We start from the raw sequence: 26,281 nt of genomic DNA on the forward strand, positions 1-26,281 counted from the left end.
GAAAAATAAATAAGTAAATAAATAAAAATAGATCGTGGTAAAGCCATTTAAGAGGAAAAAGTAGGTGACTTTAAGGCAGTAATTGTTAACTAGAGGGATCCATCTTCCCCACCCACCCCCAGCCCTACGGAAGAGAGAAATCAGAGTGTAGTTTGAAAACAGAGCAGCACTTGGTACTTCTCATTTGATTCTACTTTGGCTTTGATATTAACATTTAAAAAATTTCAATAACATTAGAGAAGGATGCGTGCATCTCATGTTTAGCAAGGGGAGATGCGTTTGAAATGACGGACAGACACCGTTGTAGCTGTTTGGACTTCATAAACAGAGCTGTATTACTCTGTTGATAATGGAATTACTTCACAGAGAGGGCTCAGGAGAACTTACATCCAACCACGTCTCAGTACCTCTTACCATCGTGTGTAACTTTCCATACATTATTATTTCCCCCCAAAGCATTCCTGAACGCATCTCCCTCTGGCAGAAGCTACGTGTCAAACAGTGAAAGACAATTGTTTGTTCAGACAACCTGGAACCTCCTGAGGCCTTTTCGGGAAGGATAAAGAAGATTTGACTCTGAGTAGGTGTGGGAGTGGGAGGATAGAGCTATTGAAAGAGCAGAGACAGGTATTTCCCTCCGTATACATTTTCTTAAAATTGAATTAGGTTTCTGCAAAAAGCTGTTTTGCAGAATAACAACCTCTTTATGGTTTCACCAGCTGAGACATAAAAGGCTGTTTGAGGTGGGCTGTAAGTTCTGAATGCAGGTGAAAATCCCCTACTTACTGGTTACTTTAATGGAAATAAGAATGTTTTGTAAATACCCTGACCCATTTAACCAGGCATCTTAAGGTCCTTGTGTCACTGTGGTATGGCATCACCTTGACTCTGGGTGACAGAGTGGCCTGAGAGCTTGATTTATTTTCACATTACAAAATTCTCTTCTCCTCCTATTTAAGTAAATTTTTTTTTAAATTAAGACAAAAAAGCATCATTTGACCCTTTGAGGACAAGATATAAGAATACTTCTGGCTTCTGCCATTACTTCTTATCCAAATAATGTCCAATTTTCTTAATATATTAGAAATAATGGACTCAATCCAAGAATTAGACTCACCTCTGAGCAGTAGCCTAATGGAAAATTTTAAATGGCACATAGCACTACAAAAAACTCCCTTTCACCCACATGTAGACTACTGCTGGGCCTTTAACCATGGGAAGCCCGCGAGAAGCAAGGGAAAGCCAATTTAACCACACTCCTTCGGGTGGCACAAGGGGTTACAAAAGGTGAATTAAGAGCTTGAAGGCTAAAGTCAAGGGGCAAAAAACAAACTGAGGACTAGTTGTTGCCTAATATGTGTGCCAGATTTTGACCCAATAAGCTGGTGATGTAAACAGACAAATGTATTGGGGCAGGTCAGAACTAAGGGGAAGTGTCTTCGTTCACTCTGAGTCAGTTAGGAATTTATGTGTATGTTAAAAACAAGAAAGCAGAGTAACCTTCCTAGAGTGGAGACTCCTGTGGCATACATGGGAGATGGTTAGACTAAGCTTGGCTTAAGAAGCACTGTCACACCTGGACTGCCCCTGCCTGAAGGCTCGTGCCAGACCGCTGAGACATTATGGGGAGGAGAAACGTAAGTGGTACCATCTCTGGGGGGCACACTCTGTACAGAGCTTGGTGCCTTTCATATGTGACCTCTAATGCCACAGAGGAGGTATTTCTCTGCTTGCTGCTTAGAGGCATTATCTGAGCAACTTGCACACAGCCACACAGCTAGGAAGGGGCAGAGCAGAGATTCGAACCACAGTCGGGGAAAGTTGGGCACTGTCACTAGCCCACCTCATCTTTTTCCATATGACCCAGATCCCATATGACTGTGACCCTGGTTTCTGTGCTCCACATTACCAAAGCACCTGCAGAATAAATGTCTTCTACACAGCTTTGGGTACCAACCGCCATGGTGGTTTAATGCCCCCTAACACATCAAGGATCCCTGCCTTTGTGGCCACCTCTGACTAACCCACAAAATCCAGTTTATACCAATTTATGTTCCTGATCCTTTTTTTCAGCGTCACATCTTTGTTCTCTGCCCTCTTCTCTCTCTTTTATTCCTGCAGCTTCTTCTCCCCATCTTTCTCTTTTTTTAAAAAAACCCATAAACCTCAGCCCGCATCCCCCAATTCTAACATGTGTTTATGGCTAAAATCCACTTGAGAGCAGGTTCTTGTCCCACCAGTGCTAATGGGTGTGTAGAGATTGCTGTAACTAGCACTGTCCAATAGAAAATTCTATAAGGATGCAAATATTCTATAGTCTGCACTGTTTTGTACAGTAGCCATTTGAAATGTGGCTAGTGTGACTGAGGAACTGAATTTTAAATTTGATTAAATTTTAATTTTAATTTAACCAGCCGCATGTAACTAGCGGCTACTGTTGTGAACAGCACAGGATGAGCATCCAAAGAAGTATGAAAGATGGCTACCTTTCTGGATGTCTTAGGATCTTAGGGCATGCCTAGGGCTCACATTTTACTGCTAGGAAGCCCAAGGACGAGCTACTTCATTGGTTGAAGGTCCCCAACGATGCAGAGTCACATTTAAGAATAAAGCTCTATGGGCATGGGAATGCAAACAGCAGCAGGTCTAGTTGGCTAGCACAGTCTGAGGGGTGGGAGATGGGATCAAACTATAGAGGGAAATATGCAGAACAAAACCTTGACCTTAACACTTACTAGCTGTGTGAGCAAGTTACCTACCCTCTCTGAGCCTTGGGTTTCTTATCTATGAAATAGAGAATAACATAATAACGATAATGGTAATACTGCCCATTTGTGTACTTTCTAGATTTGATGTATATAACCATCATGGATGTGAAAAGTATAATGTCAATTGTTACATCTCTTTAAAAAATAATCATTATTATTTTGGACCAATGTCTAGGAGATCTAGGGAAGTCATAGACATACATGGTGTGAATACATCTAGGAAATTGGTGTGACTTTGTGACTAATAGCAAGTGAGTACCACTGGAAAAGTGAGTGTTATCTTAGGGCAGTGGAGAAAAATTTGTATCCAGGGCTTAGGGCAGGTCAGTAATATACTTGGGATTCTAGTCGGTTAAGGTGACATCAGGTAAGTATCGTATTTAAAGAGGCAACAAGAGAGCCCAGTAGAAATGTGAGTCCACTGGAATCTAAGCTCCAAAAGACTCAGAGACCAAAACAGTGCCTTGTGCATAGTAGCCACTCAATAAATATTTTTTGAATGAATAAATAAGTGCAAAGCATCTTGAGCCCTCCCAATTCAATCTACTTACAGAGGGCGATGAAATAGCGGTGCCAAGACGCTTTGCGCAAAGCACCAGTCTTTCATGTCTGCTTTAGCTGGAGAAAATTTTAAAAACCTGAGCATTTGCTTTGTTTTATCAAGGGAGTTAAAAGGGCCCTTGCAGTCATTTCTGATGAGTTTCTCTCCTCTGTTAAAATCTATGGTCTCTGAGGGCAGGGACAAAGGCAGCTGGCCCTTAATAGGTACCCAGTAACTACCTGGTGGATGATTGAATTATCTTCCTAAAAGTGTTATAATCTTGGAGATACTTCCCTGGAAGGCAATCCTTTCCAATGCAAAGAGGTTTCCTGAGGAGTAGATGAATAACCACACCAATTTGAGAACACAACGTGGATAGTGTAGCTTTTGTTCAATTGTTGACCACAGTAGGGAGACAGAGAGTGATCCCAGAGAGAGAGGAGATAGAAGTCTCTCCGTTTGTGGTTCCTATTTATTTGGCGGACGACTTCATCAATCCATTCTTCCCAATAGTATATAAGTAAGCACTATGAGGGGAGGGGAGGGGCCCCTTTTGCTGGCCACAGGGCCATCACAGAATGTGGCACACAGGAGCCCTGCAATCAGGAGTGGTTTGGGACAACCATTTTGGAAAACAGTTCAGTATGATCTAGTAAGACAGACACACCCCATTGCAATGCAATTCTCCTCCTAGGTGTAAATCTTCAAGAAACTCTTGCATAAGCATTATCAGGTTATATGTGCAAGAAATTTTATAACAGCACTCTTTGTAAGAGCTTCCAAATGGAACCAACCTCAGGGTCTCTCAATAGGATAAAAAATGAAATACTCATCCAATAGAATATTGCACAGCAACAAGAATGATTGGAACAAATGAACTGCAACTGCAAATACTGGAGAAATACATCAAAAAGAGAATGAAAGTCCAGAAAAGAAAAAAAACAAGAAAAATAAGAGGTAACAGAAGGTTTTGCAGACAGGGCAGCCCTGGTGATACTAGATGTCTTGAATCCTGTTTCTTGGGCTGGGTATCTGGAAGCTGTCCAACAGTGTATGACATGACTTGGAAAGGAGTAACTGAGAGATATCAGCTTAGCCTTAGGCTCAATAAAACAATGTGGAACTCTTAAGAAGAGGATTATTAGGCAAGAGGAAGATGACAAAAATTGAAAACAAAAGGTAACAGGCTTACTCCGTCCTTGCAACTCTTACTAAGAGCTTCATAAAGCAAGCGTGGTAGCAAATTCACTTAGAAATATCTGTGATTTATCATATATGTGAGGTTTCACTGCTTAGTAAATCTGTTTATAGTTTTGTTCATCGCATGGATATTGAGTTACTCTCAAATAAGTCTCCTTTTATGGAAGGCCCAATACTGAAATACATGTGGATCCTAACATACCATGGATTATTCTTTTGGTGCCTAGAAAGAGTGGATCTGTTTGTCTTCTAGGTTGAGAGGAAAGAGGTGTTCCAGAATTACTAATTCAAATAAGGCTATTACACCAGGAGGGCAGAAGAGACTGTGAAGGCGGTGTTAAGAATCTGGGAAGGCTGCCAGCATAGTTTGCATGATAAGGGTGGATAAAAACATAAAAAGAAGTATGGTCCAGTGGTTGATCTGCTTCCTTTTCATTTTTAAGGGTGGTTTACTTTTGAACAAAATGGTGCGATTTTCAAGTTACTCTAAGAACATAGCTGATAACAGATTTCTTTTAAAACCAGAGTTTCTGCAAGCTGCATGCCGACACTAAGAGAATTTGATCTTTATGCTTTTTTTAAGCACCTTTCATGATGGCAGAGAGCGTACCCTGAAGATTTACACGGGACCATCTCATCTCTGGCCACCTTGCGGAATGCTACCTATATTGCCATATCTAAAGGGGAGCCCATTAAAATTTACAAATTAAAAGCCAGTGGGAAAGAACATAATCTTGGCAAGTGCCTCTTGGGAAATCTTACAACTGCAAGAGCTCCGTGGAAGAGTGCTTTAAATACCATTATGGTTCATCCAATCTCCTCACAATTGTATGGGAGGGCGTGTGGCCAAGGCCTTGCAGAGAAGAGGCCGGGGTGCCCAAGCTCGTGATTGGCTGGGGGGGGCGTGATGCTAAGCAAGCCACTTAGCCCACTCTTGCTTCATGAGGAGCACACCACATGCTTCTTTGCACATTCTTTTAAATCCTCGTGTGGTTGGCATTTGGAAAAATATCGACTGCAACCAGACGTCGCAATCCTGATGACAGCTCTTGAAATCCCATCTTTCTCACAGCAACATCTACTGTCAGCTCCCCACCCCTGTCACCAGAGAGCCTTCCCCACCCAAGTTGCACTCCAAATAGAAAGAATTTCAGATGTACATGTTTGGCTGCCTCCTCTAAAGGCCTTGACAAATATTCAGGTAGTAAATAACCCAAGAGAAATGCTGCTGATAAAATTAGTTCAAGTATTTCGCAGAAAACAAACCTGACACCACCATGATACTTGATCGCTCAGCCTCAGCACTTCGAACCTTTCTAAACCCCCTTGCCTTCAAAGCCCAAATGTCTTGTTTTAGATTGCCTTTATTTTTTCCCTCTCCAAAGCCAGTCCTTGCCACCACTTTCTCTCAAAAAAAAAAAAAAAAAAAAAATCCCACGTGGTTATAGGATAGATTGTCCAACCAGGAATTTACATTACAAAATGACTGTGTTGAAGGTTAATATCCAAGGTCAGGTGTTATTAATATCTATTTGAATTTTGTTCTTCTGGTCTATGATATCATCTGAGTCACCTCATTGATTTATATCACGGTAATCCCAGGCCATCATTCATTTTCCGGAAATTCTATTCACGGCTTGGTATCAACCTCTCTCTTTAATACCCTTTTTGGTGTTGTCTGATCAGTAGCTTTACAGCCCTTGCTTTTATCTCCTTCCCACAGGTAACCCCATACCTGGTGTCCAAGATTGTTTGATTGATTTTTCACCCTGTCACCTTCTCCTTTTCCTATATCTTATTGTAGAAAAAAAAAATTAACCCTTCTCTTGAGAGGTATTTCATGATATTTCTCTCCCCAAAGCCAGTTCTCTATCTTGACTGTCAGGTAAATTGCCTCTGCAAGCATAGGCCTGTTAATTTGTCTGTATCACAAATGAGGCATTCTTTCCAGCTTCCCCTAAAGTCTTGGGCTCAAACCCCCAGTGGGAACTAACAATCCTTAGGACTTGCTATATGCTTGCCACACTAAGGGCTCAGGGCACTGATGGATTCTCGCCTAATCCTTACAACAATCCTGTGGGGTAGGCGCCATTATTTTAACCATTTAGCAGATGAGGAAACAGGTTCTGAGAGCTTTAAGGAAATTATCCAAGGTTGCACAGTAATAAGTGGTGAACTTGGGACCTAAGCCCTCTGTCTTTCTGTTTCCAAAGCTCATGCTTATTATTACTTTCTAACTGCCTTCCTCTAATCATGATGATAATTGGTGGCCGATCATTATACATGATACAGTTATTATACAACAAAAGTGGGCTGGGAGGCCTTTGAAAAATACACATTAACGCTAAAATTACATCAGCATCTGGTATACTTATATAAAGATATTTTTTCTTGTACATCTAAAAATAAATTTTTTAACCCTTTGAAAAGTAGCATATGCTAATATAGGAAGTTCTTAATTAGGAGGAAGGAAAAAACCCCACCGATATTCCTAGCAACTTAAAGACCATCACAGTTAACATTTTGATATATATACTTCTTGCCATTTTTCTATACATAGTTTATATATTTCTAATCTTCTGTATATCTAAATTTGAATTCTGCTTTTCCCCCTTGGGATTATAATCATCACTTCCCCACAGGTATTTTCTACGTTTTGGTTGCCATAGGCCCTAATATGGAGTCAGAGACACAGTGTGATTTTGATAAATACATACTGAATCAGAAGATGAAACCTAGTCATTCATTATTAATTTCATTGATCAAATTATTGAACAGATAATATATACAATTCTTCAAAATTTCAAACGTTCAGAAAGATATATAGTGAAAATCTGCCTTTTACTTGTGACTCGTAAAGATACCTTGCTGTCCAGAGTTTGAAGGCCCAAGCTTCTAACTGTCCTAGGACCCACTTCTTAGGAGCACAGGTCTGGATAAGTACATGCCAGTTTCTTGAATTGTGGACACAAGAGAATAAAATTCAGAGAAAAATTTTTACCCTAGCAAAGGTACAATTTCTAAGTTTCTGTCTTCTGACCTGGAACTCTAAGTCTTTGGGTAAGTGACAGACCCTTCCGAAGAGCCATACCTTATCCCACGAGACTCAACAAGCCATCATAATCCTACTCACCACAATAATCCCCACGTTATTAAAGAGATGTGCACATCAAGAGGGGGAAATAGTTTTATTATGCATCCTCATAGGAGAAAAGACAAGAGTGCATTAGGGAACAAAAGTAGCCTTATTATTTCTCTTTACTAGAAACCAGTGCTTGAAGTTCAACATAATGGATGTGGGTGCTTCTGTTTTTATACATATACTGGATTATTTAGACAAAGTACAGCACAGGAGAAGGCAGTCTCAGAGACCTGAGTTGAACGAATATTTTCAAGTGTAGAGATTCTCAAAGTCTGTTCCATAGGACATTAGTTCCTTGGGATGTTATTAGGTGTTCCACAGAAAAGGGAAATTCCACAGACTACTAAGTTTAGAAATTTTTAAGAGGAGAACAAAATGAAACTGAAATTAACCATAGAATACTTTTTAAGGAGTAGGGTTCCACAGAGCGCACTTTGGAAAATGGTGTGGACTCTGGCAGCTTTGGCACTAAGTAGGTATATGATTTGGGATTAGGCAACTAATTGTTCATCACTGTGTGTTTCAGGTTAACTGGGTGATTATTTAGTTAATATGAGAAATTACGTTTTAGACTGGTTTTTGCTAGTAAGTAGTAGAAGCAGATGGAGAAGACCCTTGTAACCTTGGGTTCAGACCTGTGTTCTTCTCAACCTTGTGACACTGCTTTAGAGTGACAAGCATGGTGACAGCAGTCACCATGAAATATTATTTCTACCAACCATGAGCCTCAAGTTTCTTCATTTGAAATGTAAACTAGAAAACAAAAACATTTTAAGAAAAATGATCCTAAAAATAAAAGATAAGCCATAGATAGGAGCAAAATTTGCACATACATATAACCAAGAAAATATTAGTATCCAGCATACAGACTATCGTTGCAAATGAGTAAGCAGAAGAAACAAACAACTCAATAGAAAAATGAGCAAAGGATAGAAACAGCCAATTCACAAACTGTAAACATGTGCCAATACACATATGAAAAGACTCCCTGACTTATTAAGAAAATGCAAATTAAACAAGATATCATTTCACATCTATGAGACTGGCAAAAATCATTCAAGTCTGGCAAGGTGGGCATGTAGATTGATAGATTATTTTGGAGAATAATTTAGCAATATGTAATTAGAGAGCTAAATATCTGCTTATTCTACAACAGGATGTCCACTTCTAGGTGCATTTCTTTTTGTGTATGTGAGGAAGTTTGGCACTGAGCTAACATCTGTTGCCAATCTTCCTCTTTTTGCTTGAGGAAGATTGTTGCTGAGCTAACATCTGTGCCAATCTTCCTCTATTTTATGTGGGATGCCGCCACAGCATGGCTTGACAAGTGGTGCTAGGTCTGCACCCAGGATCTGAACCCACGAACCCCAAGCTGCCGAAGTGGAGTGTGCGAACATAATCACTACACCACTGGGCTGGCCCCTAGGTGCAAGCAGTGTTTTCCAACCTCTTTTCCAATATGACACACATAGAGAATGATAATATTCATACAACACATCTGGGTAACCTGCGGAGGCTGCTTACAGCAGGAGGTGACCCATCCAGAGGGCTGTGTTCACCTCAGGCCCTACGTGGCTGCCCTGAGGGCTGCGGTGCTCTGGCTCTTCTACCCAACTATACAGCCCTGGTTGGAAGCTCTGCCCTAGAGAAGCTTGCTCTGTGTGCTCAAGAACACAAGATACTGAAATGCCCACCCATGGAGTTTTTGTTATACCAAAACCAAAACAAAACAGAATGGGCACAACAACTTAAATGCCCATCAGTAGCGGAATGAATAAATAAATGCTGGTATACTTATACAATGGAACTCCAGAGAGTAGTTAAAATTAATGAACCGTATACAGAGATGAGTTACAAAACCATAATGTTGAGTGAAAAAAGCAAAACGCAAAGGGATACTTGCCCTTTGATACTGTGCATGGAAAATTTTAAAACAAAGCTACACACACCTACATACCTATTTAGTAAAGATATGGAAATACAGAGGGACAGAGGTCACCAACATCAGGGTAGCAATTGCCTCTGGAAAAGGAGGGAAGACAATGGGATTTGATGGTGGGCAAGGGACTCAAAGGATATGTATGACATCCTAGTTCTTAAAAAACAAGTGAAGCAAATGTGGCAATAATTTACGTGTTAAATTTAGGTATAAATACACAGATTTCTAATATATTTTCACTGTACTTTTTGCATATTTGAAATATTTCATAATTTAAAACAAATAGTTAGATCATTGGTTTCAAGCCTGAATGCACATTAGAATTACTGAGCAGTTCCAAAAATTTTCCATGCCAGGGCTGCACCACAGACCAATTAAATCAGAAACGTAAGAGGTGGGGCCTGTGCGTCAATCTTGTTTAAAAGCTTCCCCACTGATTCTAATGTGCAGCCCAGAGTTGAGAATTGCTGAAGTAGATGATCTGAAAAGTTTCTTTCAAATAATATTCTGTTTCTAAATATTCCTCATACAGTTTCCTGTGAACACAAGTGTGTGAAAAGCCAGGATCTGTTAATATTCATGGAGAATTTCCTTCTACCAAAACTAGTTCTCTTTTCCTGGTGCTCATGCCTCCTTTGTTTTCTAGAACCACATGTTACTCCTCTCCCAGTTAAGTTGTTAGTCTCTCCCCCTTCCTCCTCCCACCTTTCTGAGTCCATCCCAACAGGCAATTCATCCAAGCGCCGCAAACTTCGGCTCTGAGTCATTCATATGCATTGCTTTTGAACATATTAAATAGATCCATATGCTTATCTACACTAAGATATAGGTTTATCCTTCAGAAAATAGAATACAAAAAAAAAATCATTCCAATGTGTACACTTTAAAATTTTTAAGCAGGCATCTAAAAGGAAGCAGAAATTAAAAGTAACTTGGACCAGAATTTTGAACATTAAAACATTACAGCAAATTGGTAAAACATAAACCAAATATATAGATGTCTACTTTCAATCCAAAAAAGTTACTCTTTCCCTGCCACATGCACATAGACAGCTCTCGTAATGGCTCCACTTCAATCAGAGTTGGATCACAAATAGAACAGTAATGAATGTGGCCTTTTCCAACATTTCTACCCCTAAAGAGTCTTTATTATCCTCTCCAACTTCAGAAATTCCTATGAAGTCATCATCAACCAATCAGAGCTTCAAACGGTTTGAACTAACTGATGTAGTCAGCCACATTGAGTTGATATAGAATCAAAGAAATGTGACATTCACCTCAGCCTGGGCAGTTGTGTCATGGATAAATGTATGATTTCCATTAGATTTCCCAAAATATGGAAAAATCGCTTTCAGACCCTCAGCACTACCTCTGGGGATACTTATTTTAGATTAGAACCACTAACTAAAGTTCCATTGTCTTGAATAAACCTTACCAAAATCTGTTCTCAGAGACAGTAAGAAAGGGAATGTTGAAATACAGTAATATGTCTACAGAGCAGGAAAACTTCCAACACTACTTAAGGTTCGTTGGAAGGCAGATTGATATCCCAAGAGGGGAAGAAAAGGCAAGAAATCATGCCGTAGTTTCAAAATCAGACAGACTGGAGTTTTAATCTGGATTCTACAATTTTGTAAGACATGACCTTGGGCAGGTTACTTAATCTTTCTAAACTTCAGTTTCCTCATGTGTAAAATGCAGAAAATAAAAATAGTTACTTCCATACTGAATACCCAGATCTTGGTTTCTAACACCATTCTCCAATAGGAGAACCAAGGACTCCCCGGAGAAATAGCTAATTCCAAGGCTGGGACAAGGAATATATAAGATGAGCCTGGAGCATCTTGCAGTGCCAGAAAGTAAGGAAATGCTCCAAAAAACAAAACAAAGGCATATGTCAAAGGGACATCAGAGCCAACTGAGAGAGCTCCCGATAGCAAAGCTGAGACAATTTAATCAACAAAATAAATAATGTGGTATTGGATTATAACCAAAAGTATAAAATAAATATCCTTGAGCCCATAGTGATATAAATAAATGATCGAGTAAATAAATGGGAGAGAATAGACAAAGCACCCATACAGAAAAATTCCAAATAGTTTATGTACATCCTGCTGCCTCAAAGAGGTGGGGCATAACTCCTCACCTCTTAAGCATGGACTGTGCATAGTGATTTTCTTCCAGAGTACAGTGTGGAAAGGAGAGGTGGGGAGAGCAACTTTTCAGGGGAGAAACTTCATAAACTCTACTTCAGCCGTCTGTTCCAGCAGCTTAACATTATCAGTGATAAATCACGTGATAGCAGGCACCCTAGACATGATGTGATGACAATGGCCTTCACCTCCGTGGTCCTCTTCCTGAGGACTCATTACCCGGTATAATCACCAGAAAAATCCAAATTGATGAACATTCTACAAATACCTGGCCAGTACTCCTCAAAACTGTCAAGGTCACCCAAAACAAGAAAAGTCTGAGAAACTGCTGCAGCCAAGAGAAACCTAAGGAGACATGATGACAATGTAACAGTGGCATCCTGGGACAGAAAAAAAGACACTAGGTAAAAACTAAGGAAATCTGAACAAAGTATGGACTGTAGTTAATAGTAATGTATCAATATTAGTTCATTGATTGTGAAAAATGTACCATACTAATGTAAGATGTTAATAATAGGGGAAACTGGATTGAGGGTATACAGGAAACCTCTATAATATCTTTGCAACTTTTCTGTAAGTCTAAAACTCTTCTAAAATAAAAAGGTTGTTAAGAGAAAGAGTTACCCCACAGGGTGGTGAGGGTTAAATAAAATAACAAATTTAAAGCATTAGCCTAAGCACACTGCCTGGAACACAGTAGAAGCTAATATCTGGTAACTATTATTGGTTAGCATTATTAAGCAGAGTTAATTCATGAACTGCTTACCAATCCATTCCAGAAGTAGAATACTCCTATTACTTGGGGAGCATTAAGAAAGATCTGATAACTCCCTCCACCTTAGGTATTTATTCATGTTCTTAAAGATCAATGATCTTAAGAATCCTATTACTGTTATCTCTGTCTATTCCATCACTTTTAATTTTCCAGCATTGTTCTGCATGCCAGGATAGAACTCCCAGTAAAAAACTGGACAACGCTTCTGGATTGTTCAACTTTCTCTGCACAGAGCTGGGCAATGCTCCTTCTAATAACTTTCCTCCAACCCTGTCTCCCTCTCCAATGAATTTAACTGGAGTCATTTTCTGACAAACGTGCTGCATACACCTCCAGCGCACTGGAGCATTTCTGTAGCGCTACAGCACCGGACATGGCCTAAAGAGGGCATTTCACCGTCTGGGGGTTGCTCTCCCCAATGTCTCTGGCTTCTGCTTATATGACCATCCCTTCCACTTTGTCCTTTAAGCCTCTTTGACCCTGCTCCCAACTCAGATTGGAAGTCACAGCAACCTCCTCTGAGGGCTGGATTTCGATTTGCTTTTCAGCTCTGGAGCACAGTCCTGTACTGAAGGTGTCTGCAGGCATTCTGCATAACCTCTCCAAGTTTGTCAGCTCCTTCCAGGCTGAGACCAACTCCAGCTCCACCTGGTCACCTCCCCGACATTTAGCACCAAGTTGGGCACATCCAGTGCTCCAGTACACATCACATCATTATTGAAGTGATGCTAGTTTGGATGCCGTTCCGAAAAGTAACTGAAGCACTCAAACGTGAGGATTCATCTCCCTTAGCAGAGCACTCCAGCGAGGGCTTTCCTGAGGTGACAATTCCCAAGAACCTCTAACAAAATGAAATGGAAATAACAGCCTGCAGTGACTGCCTTCTTTTTCCTTTCAGCATTTTTTGCATAATATAATTCTTCCTCTTCATTTACTGGAGTCAGTCATCTTTTCTTTTTCTTATTAATGCCAGTTACAGTATTTTTGGTAAATTAGCAAATACTGAATGTTTTTTTTTAAGATTGGCACCTGAGCTAACAACTGTTGCCAATATTTCTTTTTTCCTGCTTTTTCTCCCCAAATCCCCGTGGTACCTAGTTGTATATTTTAGTTGTGGGTCTTTCTAGTTGTGGCATGTGAGACGCCACCTCAGCGTGGCCTGGTGAGTGGTGCCATGTCCGCGCCCAGGATCGGAACCGGTGAAACCCTGGGCCACTGAAGTGGGGCACGCGATCTTAACCGCTTGGCCACGGGGCTGGCCCCCAAATATTGAAATTGTTAAACCCAACATGTTCCATTTATTCAAGGCCATAGAAAGCAATTTTGAAGTTGAACTGCTGATTGCCAAATTGTATAAATAGCTAAAATAAGACTTTTATCATCCATCCACCCACCCATCCATCCTCTTTCAACAATGTTTACTGATTGATACGATTTGCCAGGTGTTATGCTGGGTACTGGAGATTCAGGGATGAATAAGAAAGTCCTGCCCTCAAGGATCTCCCAGTGTAGTGGGGGGAAAACAGACAAATAAATAAGTACAAACGCAACATGACAGGTGTTATCATAAGAGTAACGTGGACACTCCAGTTGGAAGAACATATTCATAGAGAAATGATGCTTGAGCCAAAAAAAAAAAAAATCACTGATTGTTTTATGGATTTCTTCAAATGGCTTCCATGTCTTTCAGAGAATACAGAAGGCTGAAAATGAAACCTTGCCTCTGATATTTCCTAACTCTGACCATTGGCAACTCATTGAACCTCCCTGAGTCTCAGCTTCCTCCATTGTACAATAGTATCATTGCAATGATTGCCTAAAAGTCTCATGGATTTACTCAAAAGATCACATGGGAGATCTCTGTAAACTCAAAGGGCTATAAGAATATAAATAAACTATTATTATCATATTTATTACAAAGCAAAGGAGAATATTTTTCCCACACAACCTCTTCTGCCCTGCTCAAGCTCTGCAAGAATTAAAAATTTTAGGGGCCAGCCCTCTGGAGGAATGGTTAAGTTCACTCACTCTGCTTCGGGGGCCCAGGGTTTCGCTGGTTCAGATCCTGGGCGGGGACATGGCACCGCTCATCGGGCCATGCTGAGGCAGTGTGCCACATGCCACAACTAGAAGGACCCACAACGAAAAAAAAAATACAACTATGTGCTGGGGGGTTTGGGGGGGAAGAATTAAAAAAAAAGATTGGCAACAGTTAGCTCAGGTGCCAATCTTTAAAAAAAAAATTTAGGTGGATCTATTCTTTCTCTTGTATGATCTGTTTAATCAAACTTCACTTTTTGGCTTTTCTAGACTGGTATTGAGTGGCTTCCTCAGACCCCTGTGTGCCCAGCTATCAATGCACGCTGGCAGCTGCATTTTAGGAATCATTATACACGCTGCCCCAACGGCTTCTCAGAACAGGGTTCCTGGACAGCGGTTTTGGGCGGCCTGATTTTAGAACCCAGTTTTTCAGTCTAGTCAGAGATTGATTCATGTTTGGGGGCAGCAAAGAAATAAAAACTAATTAAAAAAGCAAGAGATAGCACATCTTAAGGAAGAAAGCTTGGATCCTGTTTGAAAAAGACAGTAGTGATCGAGAAGGGGAGTAAAGGCGACAGCGAGTGCCCTAATACCATCTCTGACAGGCTGGCACAGGCTTTGCATCCTGGTGAATCCAAAGCAAACAGGCCTACAGGACATGGAGCCACATGCTTTTCTTGTGAGCCCAACAAATGTAAAGCTCCCTTAATCCACACAAAAATAAAACTGAAATGTAAGCCGGCCCAGATCTGGACCCAGCATGACCCCTTCCACCACCCTACAGCCCGTTCTCCGACAATGAGGGGTTGCCTTGCCATGCTAACTTCACCTAAAAAACTCTCCCTCCTCCCTCCCCATCCCCCTCTCATATTCTGTTGACATTTTTTGCCACCCAAACAGCATCCCAAAATGCCTCATTTGGTGACATCACAGATAGCCATGGGTTGCTTCTGGTAGCCCATCTGTTCCTGCAGGCCTTGCCTTGGTGAGGGTGAGATATGAAGGCAGTGTTCAGTCGAGGCTGGGCTGGGGGTGGGGTGGGGATCGGGCCTTTGAAGCTGTTTTCTATCGGGGCCCTGCAGCTGTCAGTGTTGGCTGCGGAAGCCAGCGATTGTCCTTGCAGCTCCCCGTTGCTGCAGTGCACTGTGCTTGTGGATATTAATTGGGCTTTCATTATGTGAATACACCCAGAAGCTTTTACAGTCGATTCCGACATCTATATTGATTCATAAAAATGCCAATAAATAACAGGTCTCTCAAAGCAGCTCTTAATGTTTTCGATAATTAGTTGGTTTATGTTTTTTCTCCCATTTTTCTTTCTTTTTTTTCCTTTTTTCTTTTTACACATTACTGCATAATAGATCACAGAATCTTTGGGACAATGGACAGGCACGTTGGCTAAATCACCTTATTACAGTTCCATATAGTTGAAAAGAGGCTTAATGCTAAATTATCAGATGCCAGCTATTGTGGAAACCAAGAAAGAATAATGCTCCAAAATAACACTGTGGTGCCCCTGTGTACTCATTGTCCCGGGAGCGATTGGCACGCCTTCTGCGGAGTCCTCCATTGAGTCAGCGATCCCCTGGAATGAACAGTGGGGCCCAAATTCAGGCTGGGAGTGAGTTTCTTTACTTTTGGGCGTATTATAGGTTATAAGATATTTTAGGGCCTTGGCTTTCAAAAAAAAATCTTGTTTTACATTTGTGTGTAACTTTGGGCAAAATTACGTTATTAGCTTCGAAACGCCCTAAATTAGACATGTCACGGACTACTTCAGCACGCAGAATTGTTGTGTATCATCCCACACAAAGTGGAGCTGAAAGCAGAAATTGCACATCCGTTTCGTTTCACTGAAACTTTTCAAAGGAAGGAAGGATGTTCATTAAAAGTTAACAGTGACACAGCTGTGAAGGACTCACAGAGAAAATGTCATTGTCACGGGAGTCTGACTGTGACCAAGTATGATTCTCCGCAGCAGAATGTGAGGTTCCTGTGGTCTGTTGAGCTGTTAATGGCATTGAAAAAGAAGAGCAGTGCCCCCAAGAGTGTGTGGGGGTGCCAATGGATTTTGGGAGGCCATGGTTCTAGTTTGCAGGCCGTAACTTTAACAAGAAGGACGCATAATTCTGTTTCCAAAAACTAGGTAGAATCAGAGAGCCTAACGAAGCTCTTCCCCTTGTTTCTGGGAAGATGGGTGGACATCATTTCTTGAGAACACACTATGTATGTCCAATTCCCTCTCTGTTTCTTTCTTTCTTTCTTTCAATGGAAGGTCCACAAATAGTAGATGGGCAACAGTGGAAATGCAAAATAAACAAAGAAAAAACTCAACTGCCTACTAAAACTGAACTTTAATTACTGTTGTTGCTATGACCAACTGTACGTTATTTCCGCAGTATTATGTAGTTATTTCCCATACAATCGCTAAGAAAAACAAAAAACAGTGCAAATAACGGTGCCTAAGGTAAATATGCAAAGATAACTGTGTATTTCTGCTATTAGATAAATTCCTCTTAAACTGCTTTATGTAAATGTTCAGTGATGGCAACGAAAATGTTGGTAGTACAAATCATAAGTAAGTGCTAATTTTGGAGACAACAATCCATATTTCTCACTTCCAAGAGATTTAAAAATATCCAATGTGATACTTCTCTATATAAATTGAAAAATGGGTAGAGAATAAAAATCTATTTTATTTCAAGATTTGAGAAATTCTTCACAAGTCTTTATCTGACCCAAGACTAAGAAGGGACTTAGAGACAATTTAAGAAAACCATTAAATTCCTATTCAAGATCATATAGATTATGGTCTTGGTGTCAATGATTATACCATGATTGTACCTTGGTATCAATATTCTCTTTCAACTTAATAGGGAAATAAGACAGCCAGCAATATCATGCACAATCTTTATTCTACTGAGGTGTTCTGCTGTAGCAGTTATACAAATACACCTCTATTGAAAAGTTACGTTAATAAGGAACAAAATAAGATTCCATTCAGAAGGGTATAACGAAGATATAATGGGCATGCACTACCTTCCAGAGCACACAAGATATAGCAGAAAAATGACAGATATTAGAGAGTTGGTGTCATTCTGTCATTCTTCTGGTTTTCTCATGTTGCCTGGATGGTTTATCACCAATATACTATTTCTAGTAATGGCCTCCATTTATTTAGTGCCCACCATGTTCCAGGTACCATGCTGTATGCTGACATAATATGAATATTTCCCACACCATTAGGGGTTATATAACTGGAAATGGCAAAGACCAGTGGCTCCTTATTTATTTATTTATTTAAAGATTTTATTTTTTCCTTTTCCTTCCCAAAGCCCCCTGGTACATAGTTGTATATTCTTTGTTGTGGGTCCTTCTAGTTGTGGCATGTGGGACGCTGCCTCAGCGTGGTTTGATGAGCAGTGCCATGTCCACACCCAGGATTCGAACCAACGAAACACTGGGCCGCCTGCTGCGGAGCACGCGAACTCAACCACTCGGCCACGGGGCCAGCCCCGCTCCTTATTTATTTTTGATAAGAACTTTGGAGTGGGGTATAATAGTAGAGGGACAAAAAAGACAAAGAAAAGTATTTATCTGCATTTTGTACATTCTGTTTCATTTTTCAGCTTCATTTCTTCTTGCATAAGCTCACAGCAGTTTAAGGTCTGTGGGAAGAGGATAAACCTCAGAATATTTGTGCTATTTCTTCTCCCTGAAATATCTACAATTTATCCCCTGGCCTCTTCTATTCTTTCCCTTAACATTTCCAAACAATCGTATGCCAGCTTTTAATGCCTGGAAAACCAGCCCTGCAACTGGAGGAACCTTCGCCAGAGTGACCACATTTTCTGCACCTCAAATGGAGACACATGGCCTAAGAAATAATGGTATTTGAAAGAAAAACTGGCTAACCTATGTGAAATTTAGACTCTGCCCAAAATCCAACGCATGGTGTTGACATTCTTTTAGGAATCCCAGGGTTACATTTCAGGACTGCGCACTAGACAACCCCAAAGTCAGCAGACACTGGGATTCTTTCTACATCCTGAACGGATGTCTGACAAGATTCCTCTAGGCTCTGCTTCTCCCAGTTGGGCCGTATTATAACGTTTGCCCCAGGTCGCTTTCTTCAGAGCGACTCTCTCTGCAACTCAACTTCATGGGCATGAACAAGCAGAGGGTCCCACAATTTGAGGGTGACATGTATCTTTATGGAGCAAAACAAGTTGTTAAAAACAAAATAGAACAAGAACAAAGGGTTCCTGTACGTGCGAGGACCCTGCACCACTAACAATCTAGCTCTGACGTACAAATCTTTTAGATTGGTGTCAGCTCAACAGCAATATTCCATAAAGCCATTCAGCCAATGTATTTGAGCGCAGGGATTTGATCATCTAGACCTGCACTGTCCAATACAATAGCCACTCACCACGTGTGGCTACCGAGCGCTTGAAACGTGGCGAGTGCAAACTGAGATGTGCTGTAAGCAAACATGCAGGATTTCGAAGATTAAGGACACAGACAAAAAACGAAAAATATCTCATGTACAATTTTTTTTCTTGATTACATATTGAAATAATATTTTGGAAATACATTATTGGAATTAATTTCACCTGTTTCTTTTTTTTTTTAATGTGGCCATTAGAAAATTTAAAATTACATGTGTGGCTCGTGTTTAAGGCTCGAATTATACCTTTCCACTGAACAGAACTGGTCTAGATGGTTGAACAGAGAAATAGCACATGATTTTACAGGCCAAGGCAACAAATCTTTAGAATTGACCTTTGCTTTGGTCTTAAATTTTTAGCTGATGATAATACAAAAATCCTACATATAGGATGAGAAAACATTTTACGTGCATAGTTTTGCTTATATGTATTTATTATTAGCATTGAGTCTCTTAAAAAATAGACAAAGAATTTTTAAACAATTAAAATATCAGCTTGAAATACAAAATTGCAGATACTCAGTTTTTGGTTTTTAACTTTTAACATTCTAAGAATTATACGTATTGATTTTTTTGAACTTCCCGCCCCAGAAGACTATTAAAATAAGTTTACTTAGTTAGATTTTAAAATTCTTTCAACTCAAAAGTTATGTTCAAGTGAAAAAGTCAATGTTATGCATCTGGTTATTATAGTCGTTACTTTGAAAAGAAATAAAATACTACAGTATTCTGTGGGAGTTGTTTAAAAGTTGAATTTATAGTCTAGGTTTTATTGTTATTCTTAATAAATCAAGAAAGTTCTTAGTTTTTTTTGAATTGAGCAACTTGGTAAATAAATATCTTACATTTAATTTAAGCAACAGAGTATTGCCCAAATGAACCCTGTGCCCGGCCAACTCCGTGTTCAGATTCTTTCATAGCATGTTGAAATCATCTTATATGACCATTTTACCTTGGTGCATGTAACAGTTAATCAGCTGGAGCAAACGAGTACTAGATCAAAGGCAAAAACACACATTTTTCTTCACTAGCAAGTCCTGGAGTTTAAAACTTCAATAGCAACTTTAAAGCATGCTTTCATAATAAATAGTATAATACAAATAGCAGAATGCATTTTGAACAGTAGCTTTATATTCCGTCCACTTAAAATCATTCCATTTTGTAGTTATGATAAGTATTTAGTCTTTAATCATAAAATTTTTTCACTAAAGAGTAAGATTCTTGCTTGATGAACGTGCAGGGATTCTATTGTTTCTTAATCAGAAATCTTAAAAATACGTGCATTCAGAAACATTTGCTGTAGTCCTTGCGAACCTAAGCTTCTTCATTCTAAAAGATACCAGTCCAAGGCTGACACCAAGGGGATGGTTTTGCAGAATAAAAGCTACGTGTTTTTTCCCCTTGGAACTTTTGGTTTGTTTTATTTTATTTTCTTTGTTTGGCCCAACTTTGGATTGCCAAGGCATCAGGTAGGAATCTGTAAAAACATACATTCTACCCACGCTGAGTAACATACAGACCTCAGCTGTAACCCATGTTAAGCCACCAGCAAAGAAGAAAAGCACCAGAAAACAAACCAACCAAAACCTAAAGCAAACGACATGCTTATCACATAATAACTATTGAATAATGCAAATATTAACAAAGCAAACCAAGCAGGGGGCCTCCATCTCAGGAAGAAGAAAAGCCAGCAATAGAAGGCAGTGATTGGGAAATCAGATCGGCTCTTCCTCCTCGGTTCGTTACTGAGAAAAAGTGGATCAGGACTGACATCTGCTGGCCTTGTTAATGGGATGTACCCATTGAAAGAAGGGTCTTGGAGAACAAAACATTCTGGTGGGGTGATATTGCATCACCGGGATGGGGAAGAGGCAATGGCTTGGCAAAGGCCTTGCTGGTGAGCCACCTGCCAAGTGGCCAATCACGGCCGCCCCTCCAGCCAAAGTAGTCTTAGTTTTTTCCCTCTCTTTGATGCTTCACCTTCATAACCAGGAATGTTTTTCTAATCACCCCAAGAGGGGACAGAATATTATATAAGTCGGTTTCTAGTTAGAATTACACGAGTTCCAAGAAGTGGTGGTCAACTAGATGCTCAACATATATGGCAGACAATACCAAGTCTTTATCAAAAGGCTCATTGGTGAATCATTTACTTAAAAAGCTAAATGTGTGTCCACACCCTGAAGACCTCAGTAGCTTTCAGCAGCACCATGCTAGGGTATCAGCTTCCTGAACATTTATCAAGTCAACATCCCAAGTCTGACTTTTGTCATTCCCTCTTCCGCTCCCGCCATTTCTCAGCTGGAATCTATCTCCCTGTACAGTATCAGGTGTGTGAGACTTTTGTCCTCATGATGCCTTGTTTCTCATCTCTAAAGTCTTAGTCTTCTAAGCGGTGTTATCCGTCCTTAGGAAAGGCAAGTTCCCCATTGGCTTGGAAGCTACAAGAAGCCTGAGACAGGGTCTATCTTACTCCAGCTATCTTCTCAGCACCCAGCACAGTTCCTACTACATTATAGTCGTTCAACAAATATTTACTGACTTACTTTGAAAGCTGAATATTCTGTATTACCCTGTGTTGCTTTTAGGAATGCAATTTCTTTACGGTGGATCTGAACAGAGCATAATAGTCTAGTGTTTAATTAGAAACACGAGTTTCAATTGGAAAAAAAGCAATGATGTTGAGTACTCTGTCTTCTACCAGTGTCCACTGCCCTGTCATTTTAATTTTATACATATGGGAGGCTCATATTCTTATGTAATAGTAAAGTTAGGTCATGGGTTATTGAAATTCTTCTCCAGAATAATCCTTAACAGACTTCATCCCAACAATAAAAGTGAGACTGGTGGGCTAGAAATCCTTCTCCCTTACCCTTTGCTTATATGAATTCCGAAGTATGTCAGAGTATATATGACTGCTGTCCCATATGCGTGTGTGCCTTCTGGGGCATGTGTCTCTGGCCATAAACAACTTACTTAAAAAATTTTTTTTATGAAGCATATGGAAGAAATGAAGCTGAGAAAACTTTCTCCAGACACAGAGGAGGAGAAAGCCTGAACTTTGACTGCAGAGAACCAAAGTGGCACACTGATCGTGCGCTATCTTTAAAAGCACGAGCAAAAACTCTCCGGCCTAGGACTAAGCTGAATCAAAGCTGCCACCTCCAACTGGATTTGGGGAGGTGGAGGCAAAATAGTGTATAGAAATATGAGCTTTAAGGTGGGAATTATTAGCTTATGTCAAAAAGTATACAAACCCCGTTTTCTCTTTTTACCTTCTTTCAGCTTTTGTACTTTGTTCCCAGGTTACACAAAAGAAGAACAAAATAGTTTCACTTTTCTTAAATATAGTTGAAGTAAAAGTCTTCTTTTTAGAAAAAATTCTGAGGACGTAATTCTGAGTATTCCAGTGGTTAACACTGTTATGGATTTCATAATTTATATTTATTTTAAAAATCCTCTCAACTTCATTTATTCTCAAATTTAAAAGAATTAGGATCTTAAAAGGAAATTAAGGGCTTAAATGACTGGGTGGTATCATTTCAATATTTATAACTCTAATTTCAACAGTTTTGTTGAAAACATGTTAATTTACGTTTTTAAAAATTTGAAGGGGGAAAAATTATCTTGCTCAAAAACTTTGCAAAGCATTTTGCTTTTTATATACCATGGTAACCTAGTAAAGACATCGTCACTCGGCAGATGGCGTGGCATATTAGCCTCGTAATGAAACGCTAGATGCCAAAACTATTAACTCCAACGTGCTCAGAAATAAAAACATTAATTTTCGATTCTTTCTTTTTTTAATATTTTTTCCTTCCCTCATTTCATCTTGCAACAAAAAGTAGTCAACTTATAAAAAATCTTCAGTATCTCTGCAAAGTCCATTTGCAAATACCAGGAAGTATTTGAAATATGGAACCCGGAAAAGAACAGCTTGGCTAATATTGTCAGTCCTATTTAAGACCATTTTGGCCAATCCATACAGACTCTCTACTTCTGCATTTTTTGAACAGAACGTTTCTTTTGTCTTGCTCTTGCATCTTTATCCCTGCCCCTCTCCAAACATACAGTTGATGGAATAAAGACTTCACTCAGCTCCGTAGTCCTAAAATCTAAGCATCCATGGCTAGGAAACGACGCGGAAGGGATATGGCTCTCCAAGCCATGGTGAGCCCTGTTCAAAATACTGTCTTGTCTCTTTAAGAGATGATAGATTTTTGCAGGCAGCCTCAGCAGGCAATGCAAGTCACTCACGCCAGGTGGCAATGCTCCCATATCCCTCTTTTAGGGTGTAATAGAAGATGTGGGGTACCCCTTTCCATGAAATTTCTCCGTTTTTATGGAGGCTGACATTCTTATTTTGTAAGTTTTAGAATCTTAATTCTAAATGTAAGTGACATTGGATCTTTCTCCTCCCTTCCTTTCCCTCCTCATCTTTCTTTCTAAAGATCTCATTCAGCACATAACTTTTAACCTCATCTCCAACAGGACAAAAAAGTGAGATGGAGTCATGCAATTCATGGCTTTTCTTACTAAAATAATGCAGAATAAAGGAGACTGTCTTGTTAGAGAGGAAACGATTAAATGTCTTTGTCCCATATTTGCTGGCTGTCTTTTAAAATATTGTCATGTCATTTCAGTGCCACCTAAAATGTCTATAAATGCAAATCTTTCTCTGCCAAAGAGATGTCATAATTCACGCTCCCAGAAAGGAATTCTATGCTCAAAGGAGACACACACCAGATTCCCATGAGACACACTCAAGGCCACTAGCCTACTCAGGAAAAAGAAATTCTTCAAGAAGAACATTTCAAATATATGGACCAAGAACATGAATCTCTCTGAATTAAAAAAATGAACAAATTCCAGATTTAAATTTCAGTATGTCCTTTATGAAAGGTGAAATTTAGAAAATCTTAAAAATAATCTAGCAGGGGCCGGCCCTGTAGCTGAGTGGTTAAATTTGTGCACTCTGCTTCGGCAGCCAGGGTTTCGCCAGTTCAAATCCTGGCCACAGACATGGCACGGCTCATCAAGCCATGCTGAGGCGGCATCCCGCATCCCGCGTGCCACAGCTAGAAGGACCCACAACTGAAAATACACAACTATGTACTGGGGGGCTTTGGGAGAAAAAGGAAAAAAAAATAATCTAGTAATGTTTACTGGTCTTTCCTCTCACCTCTGGTTTTCGCTGTCCTTCTTATTGTGTAGCCAGAAATCGGGAGACACTTCTGTGCTGAGGCCTAGCTATCTAGTATTGAAGCTTTACTACTTTTAGTGTTGTCTTTAGGTTTCATCAGTCCCTACGGCCATCGGAAGAGCTGGAACAGAAGCATCAATAAGCATGCTCACTGGGCCAAGGATTCTTTCATTCAATAAATATTTAGTGAGTGACTACCAAATACCAGGCACTATTCTAGGCACTGGGGATCTAGAGGAAGACAAGACCTCAAAATTCTTGATGGATAAAAACCAAGACCACCTGTATATAATATGCATATATAAATACGTATATATATACACACACACACAAACACACACACACACACAGAATAGAGTAGGTCACTTCCCACTTGTTCAAAATACTCTTTCCTATCAGCTTGTCATTTTTGTTGAAATTTTCATCATGAAATTGATTCCTTTGATTTAGTTTGATTCCTTGTCTTTATTTGGGGAATTTCTCATCTTAGGAGTTATAGTGGGGGTGGAGTCCATTGTTTACTATATAAGCTAAAAACGCAGACTTGTTTTCCCAGGGTTCTTTGCAATAAGAGTGTAGCAGCAGCAATGTTGTCCTTTTAGGGGCAGCAATGTAATCACAGGATCCTGTTTTGATGCTGAAGGCATCCGTGGTGCAAGCTTCAGTGTCCAGCCTCTAGCAGCAACAGCAATGCTACTCATTCCCCTATTGTTTGCCACAATTTTGGCTGTGGTTCTAGTTTCTAGGAGAGACTGTAGTTTTTCACCCATTTTCCATTCCTCCTGGGCACATTGCTGGACTACATCTTTCAGTCTCCCTTCTGAGTTAGGTGTGACCTTATTAACAAATCCTGGCTAATAGGTTGCAGTCAAAAGAAATATATGCCACTTCCAAGTTGAATCCATAAAGACCTGCCACCAGATCCTCCATAATCTCTCTGCCTCCAACTATAGACTGGCTGGTGAGACCCAGAATAAAATGGAAGTCACACGATGAGTATGGCACAGGCTTCATCAGCCTAGGTCCCTGAATGGCTGCAGGGAGGAGAGCCTCCTCACCAATTAGATTTTAGGGAATGAGAAATAAACTTCTATTGTTTTATGCCACTGAGATTTCAGAGTTTATCTTTATAGCTGCTAAATTTCCCAACGTACACATTTGCATCAGAAGTGGAACGTTGCCATAATAAAAACCTGAAATGCATGATTTGGAGTAAGCAACGAGGATGTAAATGGCAAGGAAATTGGCTTTGGAGGCTGGGAGGATGAAGTTCTAGGTTACACAGTGGCAAAATCTTTGATAAAACCGCCTCTTGATATAACTCAGAAGACAGGTCAAGTGTATGCTGATTCTTTAGCTCTAGGGGAAAGGGTTGGAAAACAGAATGTTAGCAGCAATTTGCAAAAAAGTGGATGAACTCAGGAAGGAATTGGCTTGTTTTCAAACAAAAATGAAACCGAATGTCAGAAACTAGAGGTGTTGAAAACTTGAAAAATTGACTGCTTCCAAAACTCAAACTGGAAGAAAGCAGATTGAATAAGACTTAGCCCCACAGCTAAGATCAAATCAAGGGTGAGGTCTTCCTAGCCAGGCTCCGTGGCCTCAGGCAGCAGAGAGAGTCGTGGGACTAGGAAGCAGAAATATAAATCAGGCTTGAGAATTATGACTAGAAAGGACTGTGGGCATGGTTACTAGCACATGATGTTGACTGAAAGCAAATAGAATAGAGAAGTCTACTAGGTTTTCGAGGGAATTTTAGTGCCAAAGAAACCATAAGTTTTGACTAAAACAAGCCTTTGAGTATCAAAATAAGTTTTGGGCCCCTAAATTTATCAGCAGTGTATGGGCTTTGGAAGTTCTGTAGCTCCCAAGGAAGGCATACTTTCCTCTACCCACATCAGAAGTGGTCAAGTAGGAAAAGGACAAAAGAAGAAACTTCCAGATGGTGGAGCCAGGAGCCATGAAGAACAATGGACAAGATAGCAGATGTAGGGTCTATTCTAGAAACTTTCCTCACCCCAGGGCAGGGTTTTCATGAAGCCTAACCATTAGAATTTAACATCTTTATAT

At 40.0% G+C, this 26,281-nt stretch overlaps 2 protein-coding genes and 1 long non-coding RNA gene across 13 annotated transcripts in view; 2 read left to right on the plus strand and 1 right to left on the minus strand.

Annotated features, from left to right (window-relative positions):
* NFIB (nuclear factor I B) overlaps positions 1 to 26,281 on the minus strand; it is a 417,340-nt gene that overhangs the window by 278,261 nt on the left and 112,798 nt on the right. The window lies entirely within an intron of this gene.
* The window catches only part of LOC139078620 (uncharacterized), a 166,377-nt gene that overhangs the window by 60,225 nt on the left and 79,871 nt on the right, over positions 1 to 26,281 (plus strand). The window lies entirely within an intron of this gene.
* LOC139078621 (uncharacterized) lies at positions 1,445 to 7,233 on the plus strand. The gene is made up of 2 exons (XR_011531641.1): positions 1,445 to 1,637; positions 5,093 to 7,233. It is a non-coding gene; the product is annotated as an uncharacterized lncRNA (long non-coding RNA).

This window comes from Equus przewalskii, chromosome 22 (genome assembly GCF_037783145.1).
Source record: "Equus przewalskii isolate Varuska chromosome 22, EquPr2, whole genome shotgun sequence".
In the NCBI taxonomy this organism is placed as follows: domain Eukaryota; kingdom Metazoa; phylum Chordata; class Mammalia; order Perissodactyla; family Equidae; genus Equus; species Equus przewalskii.